The following is a 14,981-nucleotide window of genomic DNA, read 5'->3' on the forward strand; positions in this document are numbered from 1 at the left end:
AAGATCGTAGCTAAATAAAATTAGCAGATGTGATTATAATCTAAACTTGGTTGCTATTCAAACGCTCAGCTGCGGATCTTTCAAAATAATTAAATACTATAAATATAAAAGCAATGCAATAAGAATTGTAGATTGCGATCAATTCCGATCAAATGAAGTATGCGTGTGTTACCAACCAACACTACATCCTCCCTGAGTCCAACTGACGTTCACAACTTTGCCATCGTTAAGTTGTCGCACTTAACATCGCCAACTTCCCACGAATGAGGGATTTCCGAGGAGTCGACAGCACTCTACATGCAACACATACATTAAACACAAAACATATATATATATAAGCATATATAAGCAACTATGTACATAGTCATAAGCCGAAACTCAAATGTCGAGCATAGAAATACTTCAATAACATACATAGTGACTCTCGAGCTGCCCCTCCCCCTACAATTATATTGAAACGCGCTGAGTCATGTGGTAATTCGGGAGCTGTAAGACAATGGAGACTAAGAATCAGTTATCGCTGATATCTAATACTCGTATATATGCGATCTGTTCTTTAAATAAACAATATATTCTTTTCTCCTTCTTATCCGACTGCTAAATACCCTACACATACAGCCGGTTGGACTAGACTAGTTTTACCACCTCTGCCAAGTGGTTCCTGTTACGTAAGTTTGCTGAATCAAATTATAGCCCTTTTTACACTTTCGTGTTTTGTTGAGGGTATGCATGATGGAGACCAAGGAGCAGCCTCCTGCTGGTCCCAGTCTGCAGCGCAGCTGTTTGTTGTTGATTGTTGTTGCAATTATTGTTTTATGGTTTGCTGTTAGCTGCAGCCGAGCCGCGCGTCGACTTAAGCGATTCGGATGGGCGTGGCACTTGTGTGCTGCTGTGCTGGCCGTATGTAGCTGTTGCTCTTGGCATTTGCATGCAGCAGCATAATAATTCGAGCAGAGTTAATTTTGCGAGAAATTAAAATTTCTCTTTATGCAGCAACTGCAAGTGAAATTGAAGCCCCACTCGGGAGCGAAGGGCGAGGCGAGGACTTGGGTTTCCTTCATTATAGCATAGAAATGTGCTGTATGGTATGTGACTTGGCTTTGAGTGATTTATTTTGGCTCACACACTTGGCAACTGACAACGAAGAAACTGGCAGCAACTGGCAGCAGCTCCGAGAGCTTCAACAGAAAAGACTTGGCTGCTGCTGGCGCTGCTGACCAACTCTGCAGCAGGAAGTGGCGCCTCCTTTTGGCAGTCGTTATCTGCTTGTTGTCAGCATGTGTCAATTTAATAAATATACAAACACAAACAATGATGAAGAGCCACAGCACAAAAGCCAGGCAACTCTGAACGTGCACAGCGAGAGGACTTCAAAGCCAAGAAGAAAAAAATAAATAAAAATAAAATAAATAATAGGAAACCAAAAAACACAACAAATAATGAAATGAAATAATTCCAAAAACATGAACTGAAAACATAATCGAGTGAGTGTCAAGAAAAGGAGCCACGTGCTCCAACAATGCCAACGCCTCTAGCCACACGCCTCCTGCAACCGACTGCGCCTTCAATCCCAGCCTTACTGTGGCATAAGTAAATACTTTTTGCGCCATAAATTAATAGTCAAAAGTGATACCCATATCACAACTGTGGCCAGTTTTAAATGATTTATAAAGCAATTGTAGATCTCAAATCTCAGCAAATTTTCTCTTAATTTGATTTATTTCAATACTGAAAAGTCCACCTCTAATGAAAAACCAAAGCAGTCACACTTATAAATATGTAAATAAAAACTATAAAAGCACAAATATTATTTTAGAAGGATAAAGATGATGATCTGGTCAAAATCATTTTCATCATCATTTTAACTTGTCTTTTTACATATGATTTAAATATATATATATATATATATAGTTAAGGCATATAACTATTATTCCATATGACTTAATCAAATCTACACCAGCTTCACACATGAGCCACAGCTCGATCCCATTGTACAGCTGATGCAGATCCGCAAAAAAAGATAAAAATCAAACATCAATGTCCTCCAATATATTTATTTCAATGCCATTATTTACCGGACCTTTTCAAGAACATAGTATTTCACCTGAACAATTAAATGCTTTTAAATGGAATATATAAGTGCGTATATTTCTTGTCGAAAATTTTTTGTTATTAAAATTAAATTAAAGTTTATTACGTTTTCGTTTTCAATAAAATTAAAAATTATTTATGCCCTCTTTGTCGTTGTTGCTTAAGAATATGCGTGATATAGGTTATTATTATATATTATATTATAGGTTATTATATGTATTATTCCCAACATCTAAAAAAAAAATCTAATGAAAATCATAAATAATTATCATAATAAAAATAAGACCAACTAAAATTAATATATAAAATAAAAATATTAGTACAAATGTAATATAATAATAACACACATTTAAATATAAATTTTAAATTGAAATAAATATATTTTGTATAATGTACACTATTTTGCAGTAGCAGTATGTTTTCATATAAAATTGGATTTGTTGAAATAAAAATATGTATATATATATATATATATATATATATATATATATATATATAAATATATATTTTTTTTTAATATAAAGAAACTCTTTCCTTATTTAAGTCTATAAATAAATATAAATATTTATAGATAATATTTGAATATAAAAACTGTTCTCATAAATATTATTGCTGTGAATAAGAATTTATTTGACAAGTTTTGGAGCAAGGACCCATGGTGCCCAGTGGCCCGACTCTGCTAGCATATTGACTACGGACGCTGACATATAAATGGACTTGTGAGCATTTTGAGCAGCGTCAATGTACTGAAGGGAACACACTCACGCACACACTCCCACTCAACCCCTAGGACACCAACACTCACAGACATTCACACCCACAGAGGACATGCGCTAGAAAAAGTAATATTTGTGATTAATTTGGTTTGCCATTTCGGTCTGTTGGACAACGCGAACGCATACGCCAAAAATATTACGCACCCACACACACACGCATGCACACAGAAGCACACACATACATGGACAATGGGAACATCATCTATTGGACAACGCGAACGTGAGCTGTCAACAACTTTTCTGCGTCTGTTGTTGCTGTTTCTCAGCTTCTTGGCCATTGTTTACTTTCGCTCCAGTGACGAAATTAAATCGATTTCATACAGCTTCGACTTGAGCTTCTTTTTTAAGTTTCTCTCTTCATTTTTGTGTGGACTTTGTCCCGAATCCCATTAAAGCTGCTGCTCAAGCGAGCGCAGCGAGCAACAGTGAACTCTGTGCATTGAAGAAGTCGCCATGACGAAAGGATTTCTTTGGCAGCAGTTGAAATCCGGCTTGGCCAAGTTATGATAAATTTGCAAACAGCGCCAACTTAATGAATAGTTTTTAGTTATTTCACCAGTTGGCTGGCAGTTGGTAACACCCGCTGCTGCAGACCACAGCCCGAGAGCCAAGGCAACATAAGCAATATGGCCTAGACATGTGGGTCGCACCCTAAATACGCTGCACCAAAAATGTAAACTGTTTAAAGAAAAATAAAGTAAAGCAAAGAAAATTCAATTAAAATAAAGATATATATTTAAGACATATTTGCTGAATGTAATAATTAAAGTTAGTTCTAAATATGCTAATTAATTTGTTTTCTATTTCGTTGGTTATTATATTAAATATTTAGAAATATAAATATAATATCATGTGGTTCTCTGGGAGCAAAAACACAATTCAAATTTTTTTATTAAAATGAAAAATTGAAATCACAATAATCAAATTAACAATTAAATACTAATGCTCCTATTCTTCACACAAATCAATTACATATTTAATTTATTATTCAATTAATATTTAGCTCAACACTTAATATACAATATCAAATACAAACAATATTTATTTAATTTCGAATTTAGTTTCACTTCATTTATTTTTACTCGCGCTCCTTACGTAACTCTTAGACGACAAAAGATCTTATTGGATAATTAATTCATTATTTGTCTTTATCAATATGTAGCTTCATTCACCCAACATCTAATCAGTGGACTATGGATATATGCAGAAAATAGAAATATGTGATGAGTAGACTAAGATATTCATGTACACAATGTTTACATATATGTGTTTCATAAAAATAAATTCAATAATTAATATTGTCTACAGAAACATGATGATTATTAATTAAAATTAAATCAAATCAATTTGCTATTATTCTGATAAAAGTCCTTCAATTGAAAATATGCTACAGCCATATTTACAGCCACTCAGGACTCATTGGCTAGGATCATCATCATTTAAACCTAATAATATCTTAGTTCGACTTCCAGTATATAAATTACAATAACTATAAATAACACCCAAGAAGAAATTCCCAGTGGCTACTGAATTTTATGTGAACTCTAACGTCTTATAAAAAAAGTAAGTAAATACACTTCTTTGATATTTCAATGCCAATGTTACTCGAGCTCTAAGTTTTCCTTACAATGAAATGCATTTAAATAAGTTCCAATTATAAAAAAAAAATAAAATAAATGAAAAAGTATTTATTTTCAGATATAAATACTTTTTATGAGTTGAGACATCTTGTTTATGTTCAGTTTATCAACTAAAACTATTTATCCTGAAAAAACTTTCTCCTCGCTAGTATTCACTTTGATTTCCATTGAATTGTTGTTATAAGCTGTTCTAGGTACCATTATAATATATTATGCTGGATTCTGTTTTATTCTCAAGTCCTTTCGCCGCATCGGGGAAATACCCACGTTTGTTAGAGTATATGAAGTAAAAGCCAACAGTCGTAAGTAGCGACAAGAAGTACGCAGCTTAACAAGCAACTAAAACAGCAAATCAGAGGAAAATGTGAAAGGAGTTGGAAAAACGAAGGCAACGGTCAGTGGGCGAGGCAGAGTGAAAAACGCAGCTTAAGCTGAAAGGATTTTATGCTATATATATACATTCACAGTATACGTATACATATATATCTATATAAACCGACAACTGGCGACAGACTGCATCTAGAGCCCTGTGGCTCTATCCCAGTTGCAGCCGTCCAATAAAACTCTGCTTTAATTCACTAAGAAAAGGGACCAAAGACAAAATGACATCCTAATTGTTGGCTGGCACTCAACATTGTCGCCACTTCATATTGAAGGCAGCATTAATGTTGCTTGAAAGTAGACGCCCAGCTCAAGTCTCATTTGCAAATTACAGCAACAACAAAAAAAGCAACAAGAGCTGAAAAAAACAAAAACTAAATGACTAAAAAACTGTCAATAGAGATAAATGTCACAATGTTGAAAGAGCCCCGCCGAAGCTCATTGGAAAATAGTCGTTAAATATGCAGTTCATTCAAGGAGCTGACATCGAATGCTTCAAAGAAAATAAAATGTTGGCTTTCATAGTCGACTCGAGGAGTTAAGAGTATGCCGAACTGAAGGTGTGTAGAACGAGTGGGGTAACTAATAGGGGTTTATTGATTCACCGCTTAAACTGTGGGTAATAATCAACTACCCTACAAACATGATCATCATATTGATTCTATTCTACTGAAGGTTTTATATTGAAGAGTCATTTCAATGTCTTTCAGCTTGCACATCTTTTATATTCCTGTTTCATTTGCTCATACTTGGTGTCTTTCTCTGTCTCTCGCATTGATAAGTGATACAAGGTCTTCAATTCAGAATTGCCTATTGACCCACAGGGAATACGATAGTCAGATAAAGTCTTTAGATCCCATGTGCCACCTCCACTGGACAAGGAAAACTTATCAGAGCACACAGAGAAAAGTTTAGCTTGCAAACTGTAAAGTTCATTGGGTGCTCGGATATTGTTTTCCCATTAACATAATTAAAACAACACTTGAGAAAACATTCGCCTCAGTATTGAGCGTGGCTGAAATTGAAAAGAGTTGAGTTGCGGCAGAAGGAAGAAGGCCGAAGGCAGCCCGCATTTTATGAAATCTGCAAAGTCTGTGTAGTTGGGCGTGAAGATTTTGTATGACTGATGTTGTATGCGTGCATGGATGTGTTTAAGGATAAGAGAATTTCTTTGATGCGCGTTTTGTGCCAGGCTTGCCCTCAGCAATTTTTTTAATCAATTCACTGGTTTATCAGTGGTGCAGTGGTGCAGTAACGCGCGCTGCTTTGCCTACCCCGCGCCTTTTTCACACATTTCGTCTGCGCTGGGCACAAAGATATTTAATTTTAATTAAAGTGACGTCTTCGTCAGCGCGCTCAGCGCCTCATGCTCGCTTTCCTTCTCGTCCTTGCACAGTCCTGGGACAGTCGGCTGCCTGTCAAGCGGCTGCCTCCGGCATGGCGCGGCTGCATTGCAACAAAAAATAATTTGCATATTTTTATATTAAAGTATTGAAGCACGCCCCACACTGGGTTAAAGCGACAAAGTGCAAAGTTACAGCAGTGTGCGTGTGTGTGGGTGTGTGTGTGTGAATGTGTGGGTGTGAGTGTCAGTGACTTTCGTGTCAAACCCCAGCGACCACTTGTGCGCTCACCTAAGCGGCAGGCCGGGACTGGCAACCGCCATTTAAATTGTTGGCATGACAAGCTGAAACAAGTGAGAGCCAACTGCAGTTGGCAGTATCCGACTGCAGAGCACCCGTTCGCTTTGGAAGAAAGAAGAGGAAGGAGTCCATCTATGTGCGAGTTCTTGCATGCATTGATACTCAGATAGAAATTTAATGTCTCTAGTAATACAGTTAGCCAGACACCAATATACTCGCATTTATTTGCTGGCGAGCAGGAGGAAAAAGTGTTGGAAATGCTTTGCGGCACACACGTGGACACTTGCCAGGCGGAAGACTGCATCATTTGAATAGTCTCGAGTGCGTCGACTCTCGCGGTGCAACACGTTAAACTCCGCTGATTTCATTTATCAGCCAACAGCCTAATTCAGCAGACAGCTGCTCCGTGGAAGGGTGAGAGAGAGGGGGCCAGAAGGGGGCAACGACTTCAGCGCCGCACTTAGCCAAATGAGAAAGGCCAACAAATGAGCAAAAGGCTCTGCGACACGTGTCTGTGTGAGTGGTTGGGTGAGTGGGTGGGTGGCTGGGTGGAATTCTCGTCTGCCCGCCAGGTGGAAAGCACTTAACAGCAGTCACAGTCAGGGCCCCACAGCAGCAGTTGAACACAAAAAAAAAGGTGGAAATGCAAGCGGGCTAAACAGCAGTAACTGCTGCATGGCGAATGGCGAATGGTGCATTGCCCAGCAAGGATGCTCGCTGTGTCCTTTGCATTGGTGGCACTTGCTGCTGTTTGCCTGTCGCTTGTTGTTGTTGTTGCTCTTGCTGTTGATTATAACGCATAATAAACTGAATTGCCACTCGGCGACGGCATAGACAAGCATCCCTTTGTGAAAATTACCGTTGTATTCTTTCACTTTTTTACCTTTTTATTTTTTAGTAGGAGTGGGAGAGACAACAGGGTGGCTTTTAAACTATCGTCGATTGGCTAAACAACTCGACTGAAACACACGAAATACACGGCATAAATAATATGTTAGAATGAAAAAACAGGCAAACATTCCCATGCACATTAAATTTCACAACAACAACAACATTTTCGATCCCCTCGGTTGGTCGAACCCCCGCCTCAAGCAGTTGCCAGAGCTGAAATTTTGCGGTTGCCGTGTGCTTTATGGGTCTCTGTTCGCAGTTGTTGTTAAAATGTAAACAAAAGCATCCCCTCGCCCCTGACCACGCCCGGCCATGCCACAGTTGCCGTCGCCGTCGCCGTCGCAGTTGCGATGCAGTCGAGCAGAACGACAAGTCAAAATTTGTCGGCGTCGGTCTGTCCACTCCACTTCCTATACCCAAATCTATGCCCATAGACCCTAAATTCTCTCTTTCCCTCATTCAGTTTCAGCCGTGTTCAGAATGACGGCGACTACGCTTCATGCCAGGGGAGGTCGGCTACAGGAGCGGACTATGCATGGGCAAAATGATCGTTAAACTAGGTGAAACTATGTAAAACCTGTCTTACGTTATACCTATTACGTTTTACGTTTCAATAATTTCGTAACATCATTAGAATATATCTTAATTGAAAAAAAATTTTTTTTTACTCATAATGTAAATATATATATTATTAAATTCGCATTATTAGAAAATATCTTAACTTAAAAACTACTTTTTTTTTTTTAATTTAAAATCAAAATATAAATTATTGTGATTAACATAAATAGGAAGAATTCAGTAATTTAACATAGTATTTTTTCATATGGCATACAAATATATAAATTTACATATATTGAATATGATTAAAGTACAGTTTGAGAAGCAGTGATTATCGGCAGATAATAATCTTCAAAAAGTATTGATTTTGAGGTTATATGACTTTAAAATAAATATAAAAGTTTTTATTTTAAGTTGGTAATATATTCTGAATATTTTAAAACATAATAATAAAAAATAATAATAAAAAATACGAAATTATTATAAATAATTTGTGTTTAATTTTTATATAAAAAAATAAATAATTAAAAATAACACACATCCACAAGCAATTATAATTATAATTATAATTTATAAGTTAATAAATTCCAACATATTTAGGTGTTTATAGCTCCTTTTTTTGGGAAAAAATTGTAAACAATTGTTGACTCTGTATTTTCACTTTTATGACCCTTCGAGTGCGCCCCTGGCGAGGAGCGCATCGAGGCGTGAACTGGCGTCGCAGTCGACGTCAGCGCCGACGACGCTGCTTGGGATTTGTTTTGCAAGGTTTGCTCAACGCACAGTTCGTCGGCTCGTCTGGTGAGTTACCTTTGGTGGGCTCATTGTGGGCGAGGGGACAGTGAGCTGGATTCTTGGATACATATTCAATTTTATGCTTGGCATGTGCCGCGAAGCCTGGCGTCACAAAGTTCCAACTTGCAGGCAGAGACAGATGTGGAGCAGAGGCAGAGGCAGAGACAGAAACAGAGGCAATGGCAACTGCTAAGGCAAAGGCAGAGTCAGATCTCTGGCAAAGTTAGCTGCTGATTACTTGACATATGTTGGAAGCGTTTGCTTTGTGCGGCGGCGTGTAAAGCGGTTTCGCGTTTTCTCGGTTAGCAGAGCTTAATTTCGGCTGTGGAGCTTACCTGGCCTTCACCTAGGCTAAGGACGGCAACCAGACAGTCTGCCCTGACAGCGATGTGATAAATGAAGCGTATGAATAGCACAAAATGTTAAAGAAGCTACAGCACCAGCAACAACAGAAGCACCAGCAGGAGTAGAAACAGCGTAGCAGGAGCCGGAGCAGTATCAAGCGTTGCGCAACATCCCGTCAGGAGCTGTGCTGACGGTCTAGCTCTGGTCAGTAACCGAGTTGCCAACAACTTTGTAACAAAATTTACTAATTTAATTTTTACGCCGTTTTGTTGGCTTTTTTATACCCATTGCAGTGGGTATACTCTGAGTATAATAACTCTGTTAACACGTATGCTGCAAGCGAAATATATCGCTTGTATATGCTAAATAAATATTTGTTACCAAGCAAAATAGCAATGTTGAACTCAGTGTGCCTAGATAGACTGATTCTAGCTGTCCTTATGTATGAAAGCGATAATCGGTCAATTTCTTATATCTTTGGACTTTAATCTAATCATCTGTTGATATATACATATATTGTGCTCACTTTTATGACTTACTAATGGCATCACATGCCATATACATAACATACACATACATACACACTGTCTACACATTACATTTTCACAACATACACATAACATGCACACAGCAGACATAGAGAGTATCATGCAGTCGTTAACTTCCATGCAGCGCACCCGTATTCGATTTTTTTTTGCATCCGCCGTGTCCTTTAAGGACGCGTTTTGCATACATGCAAAGCGCAGCAGGGCGACGTGCCACACAGCCACTTGGCAATGTTGCACGCTGCTTGCTGTGTAAAGTACCTGCAGCATCCGCTAACAACTCTCTCTCTCCCTCTCCCTCTCTCTCAATCTCTCACTCTTTCGCTAGAGCTGTTGCCGAAACTAATGTGGCATTATTAAGTTTTGAACTTTGTCACCAACATCGCGCATCCGCCAAACACCAGCAGCAGCAGCAGCAGCAGCCGCATGGCATCCTTCGCCTCATTGCATGTTGTTTGTTGTGTTTGTATATGTCTCTCTCCCTCTCTCTCTCTCACTCTCTCTGTGTACACCTTGTTAGATCATTAAGAGTCCATTAGTCATTAGCTACGTGTTGTCAGCGTCAGAGGCTTCCTGCTAAGCTGCTGTCGCCTCGTCTTAGTTTCTGGCCCCCATTGAGTGGTGCCCCACTCCCGACCACCCAGACCAGCACACCACTACCACCGCGTCGCACATTGAAATATCTGAAATTCCTTTTGATTTTAATGGGAATTTCGCTGGGTAAACGTTCAACAGCGCGTTGTCAAATTTTGCCGAGTTCCTAGACACACTCCTTTCTTTCCTTTCGCAGATCTTTTTGCATTTTGCATCATTCAACACCTGCGGGCATAGGCGGCATATCCGATAATAGAGTTCACATGCTCGCTATATATGTATATTTTTACTGTTTCTCGTTTACTTCTCATTTTTCAACAGTTCTCGTACAAATCTCGCATTGCCCTCGCATGTGTCGCCAAAAATGGTTAATTAAACATTGTCTCTCCCCCTCCCATGAAGAGGCATAGGAAAAGCTGGGCGTGTCGCGTCTTTGGGGCGTGCCCGCCCATAAAAAAGAACTGCTGTAGACCGCGAACGAATGGCAGAAAGAAGAGCAGATAATGGAGAACGAGTCGCAAAGTCAACGATGCGTTTTACGCTTTACCTGAGGCCCGTAATTTGTCCCACATAATCAGGGCATATGCCTAAATAGATGAGTCCACGGATATCTGAGCACTTAAAAGCCATTACAGTGTACCGTTCAGTCAAGCAGAAAGCTTCGACTGAAGACTGTGTCATACAAAAAGTTTAATATACATTTATATTTATGTAACTTCTCCAACAACAGCCGCAGAAAAATTGCCTTGTCGTTGTGATTAATATTCTGTTTAACTTTGAATTATCGCTCTTCTATGAAACATAATTTTTCAATAAATTTAGCATTTTATAAAAAATATCGATAATACAATATCTATATTTGGCTCTTATTCCATGTACACTTCTAGTAAAATTAATTTTGACTTTAAGATTGTTGTTCAATAATTGTAATATTTTTTACCACTCAATTCCATTCGTTCATTTTCTAAGTATATTTTGCTTGCATGAGCTCCCTTCTATGCAGTTCTTAAACATTTTGGTACGTATTACTTTTCATCAGTTTCCTGCATTCAATTTGTCTCATCTCCCTCTCTTTTTATTTGGGCTTATTAATCTAAGTAGATCTGTTCATTTGCTCCTGATATGAAATTCTGTCTACTTTGAAATGATGAATATTATATATTCCATACTATGGTCTAAGTTGGCAAAGTCTCATAATATATAATGATATATACTCCATATACTCTCTAAACTATATGTATTCTAGCTTTTACTATAATAACATTTACACATTATAAATATTAGATGCATTTGTGTACATATATCATTATTTATAAATTCCGAAACATAGAATTTATAATTAATATAGTATTTCATGTTGGCAAATTTATCCAATATTAATGACGGAATATTTTGTCAGGCCTTGACGTTTGATACGATTTCATAATAAATACGCAACAGGATTCCTGCCAAAAAGAACCCAATATTTATTTAAATTATGAGGTAAATTTAATGCAATTTATTAAACGTTTATTATAGTTATTCACAGTTATTTTAGTAAATTAGGCGTGCAGGCCTATAAAATATTTATATGTACATGAATTTGACTTTTACGTATTATGCTATTTAGATTGAATTTTATTTATATATAGAAATATATTTTAATAATGACTAAATTGCATAATTTTTGTTCTCTCTATAATATTTTTATTATGTCATCAATTAATCAATTATATTAAAATTGATTTGATTATTATTTGCTTTATCATATATATTTTATTATATATTTGTCATCTAACCATGCAATATATGTGTGTATTGAAAATACATTTGACATATGCTATAAAACTGGCCTCTGCCAATTTGCTTGAATGGTTTCAGACTCATGTTGCCGCAGCACGAGCCGTAACAACACGCTCAAACCGGCTTTCGTTGTGCGAGTGACTGGCGCTGGGGATTGTTGTGAAAAACGTAAACACAACATGTTGCATGCTCGAACATGTTCGAGCTCGTTCCTTGGCAGCCTCGATGCCAATTCCAAACGTTCCGCCGCCCACTCAGACTGCTCTGCTTGTGCGTCGGCCGCATGAGTCGCCCGTTGTCGTTCGTTACGTTCCACTAAGAACGTGCACGTCGAGCGCTGGCGTTCGACTCAGTTCACTTTGGGATCTCGTGCGGGTTAGTACGGAGCTGCGGCGTACGCGAGAGTCGCGCCAAGTTAACAGTGGAAACAGTAGCCAAGACCTAGTGCAAACGGAACAAGCTATCAACCTACCCCAACGGGCAAATCAATGGGGCCAGTCCCACCGAAACTCGCAACAAAAACCAAATAAATCACGCGGTGAAACAAAATAAAAAATACCTTTGAAAATAATTTAAAAAAATAATTAAATTGATTGAAAGCATTCAGCAAGGAAATTAACTAGCTGCGATTCTGTGGTTAGTACTTGCAACAATTTGTTCATTCATAAGTGTGGCATGCATATTTCATAAGACTATGTCCCTGTTTCTCTGTGTGTGTGAGTGTGTGTGGCAAGTGTGTTAGCTCTTGTAAGCTTGTGCCAAAGGCCAAAATATGAAAATCAAATATATAAATAAATCAACACAATAATTTAAAAGAACATCAATAAAAATGCAAAAGGACTTTCTGCCTCAGTCCTTGCCTCAAGGCCCTTGGCCAATTTATGTAACTGAAGTAAAGGATTAAGCGCCCGATCGCCCCTCTTTTATGTGGCCCTCTTATATTTATGGACAATTATTTTAAAAAACGGTTGCTCCGACTCCTGCCGACGCTGATGGCCAGCCAGAGCCACGTCCTGAGCAGCTGGCGCTAAAGCGTTTGCCGACAGCCGCCGTTTCATGTTGCCAATCAATTGCGCATAAATTTGAGAGAATAGAATTTCCTAAAGTCTGTCCATCAGTGCTGCCCAACTTGCCCAAAACCTGAATACGATAGATCAAACCCAATAAACTATGGAAAAGAGAAATATTAAAAAATTAATACATATATATATTTTTTAAACGAAAAAGTATGTTAATAGTTTTGATTGTGATTATGATTATGTGCATAGCTGGTAATCGTGAAGATCTAATAATTTCTTATTTATAATAGTTGTCATGGAAGTGATACAAGTAAAGATATATTTAAGAGGATGCTTAGATATATTACAAGATTTCGTTCTATATTGATAACGCTCCTCTGTGTTTCTAAGTTGAATCATACAACAGATCCAATAAATTCTGTAGCTATCATGGAAGTGATACAAGTCAATATATATTCAAGGGAGCGCTTAGAAATATTGCAAGATTTTTGTGGCATATTGATGACGCTCCTGGTTTTTTATATTTTAAATCCTAGAACAGATCCTATAGATTCTGAAAAAATTAAAATGCTCAAGTCGTATTCAATAAAAAAGCATTTAAAATATGTAAAGGCAATCATCATATATCAGACTAAATCAGTCCAAAAGAAGGGCTAAAGTAACAATACTGTTCAACACTTAATTTGATGGGGTCAATTGAAAACAAACAAATAAAAGAGAACCAGTTTTGGAGCAGCACGAAAATATGGCTAAATTGACAGCGCTGACTGCACACAATAAAATTTAATTAAGCTGGAATTTTATTGTTTATAAATTCATGTTAATGATATTTTGACGGGGCGGCTGGGATGGGAGCTCTAACCAAAATATGTGCAATTAACTGAAATCGCGCGGCGCATTCAAGAAATTTTCCGCTAATTGTTTTGCGCCAACACCCGGCCAGCAGGAGGCGGGCGTGAAAAACCCCGAAACAGGCGCAAGAGCCCCCAGACAGGAGCCCGGAGCTGAAATACGAGTATTTCGATTGGCGGCGCCAGCTGTGCAGGCTGGATTTCATTTTGTTTTGATATGCAAATGGTCTTAAATTCCGCTGCTCTACTTCAAATGAAATTGCCTAAAAGTTTTTGTTTTCATCGCTCCGCCCACGTCCTTCAAAAAGTTAGCCGAGGCTCGTGCGACGGAGTCATTTAATTTTAAATGCCTGCCATTTTTATTAATGGTTATTGCCGTGAGTGTAAAGTGAAAGCCCTTCAGAACGCCAGCACGGGGCGCACGTAATAATCGAAAATTGTTTTTGCCATCTCCCAGGCCAACAGCAGCAGAAGGAGGAGCAGCAGGAGGGGGACGAGGAGAACTCGTCTATAACAACTGGAAAGCTGTGTGTTTTGCTCCATGGAGCAGATGAAATTTAGTTGGCCAAAAGTTTGCTTTTAGCTCGGGGCTACGAAAGGAGCTGCACTTTCCTGTCTAAACAAAGTTTTGAGACTCTTGCAGAGGATGCTCTGACCATGATATGAAATCAAAATTGACTAGATGAAGAAGGAGAATATATATATATATTGATCCGAATAGAGTTGATAAGGCAATATCTGCCATATCATGTCAATCTCTGTTGTCGATCCGCTCGTATTACTATATTAGCCTAGTGGTATTAATATAATCGATAATTGTTGACATTTTTGAGTGTTTCACGTTCTAAAAAAAAAAAGAAAAAGAATAAATAAAAGAAGAATTAGATATATATTGATCCGATTAGAGATGAGTTGATAAGGCAATTACTGCATCATGACCCTTGCAGAGTATTCTTCGATCTTGGTATGAAATCAAGAGTGGCTAGAAGAGGAAGCCATATGATGCTGCTCTGATTAGAGATGAGTTGATAAGTCAAATCATGTCAATCTCTATAGCCAATTAGCTCATA

This window comes from Drosophila mojavensis, unplaced genomic scaffold (assembly GCF_018153725.1).
Source record: "Drosophila mojavensis isolate 15081-1352.22 unplaced genomic scaffold, ASM1815372v1 contig_19, whole genome shotgun sequence".
Taxonomy (NCBI): Eukaryota; Metazoa; Arthropoda; class Insecta; order Diptera; family Drosophilidae; genus Drosophila; species Drosophila mojavensis.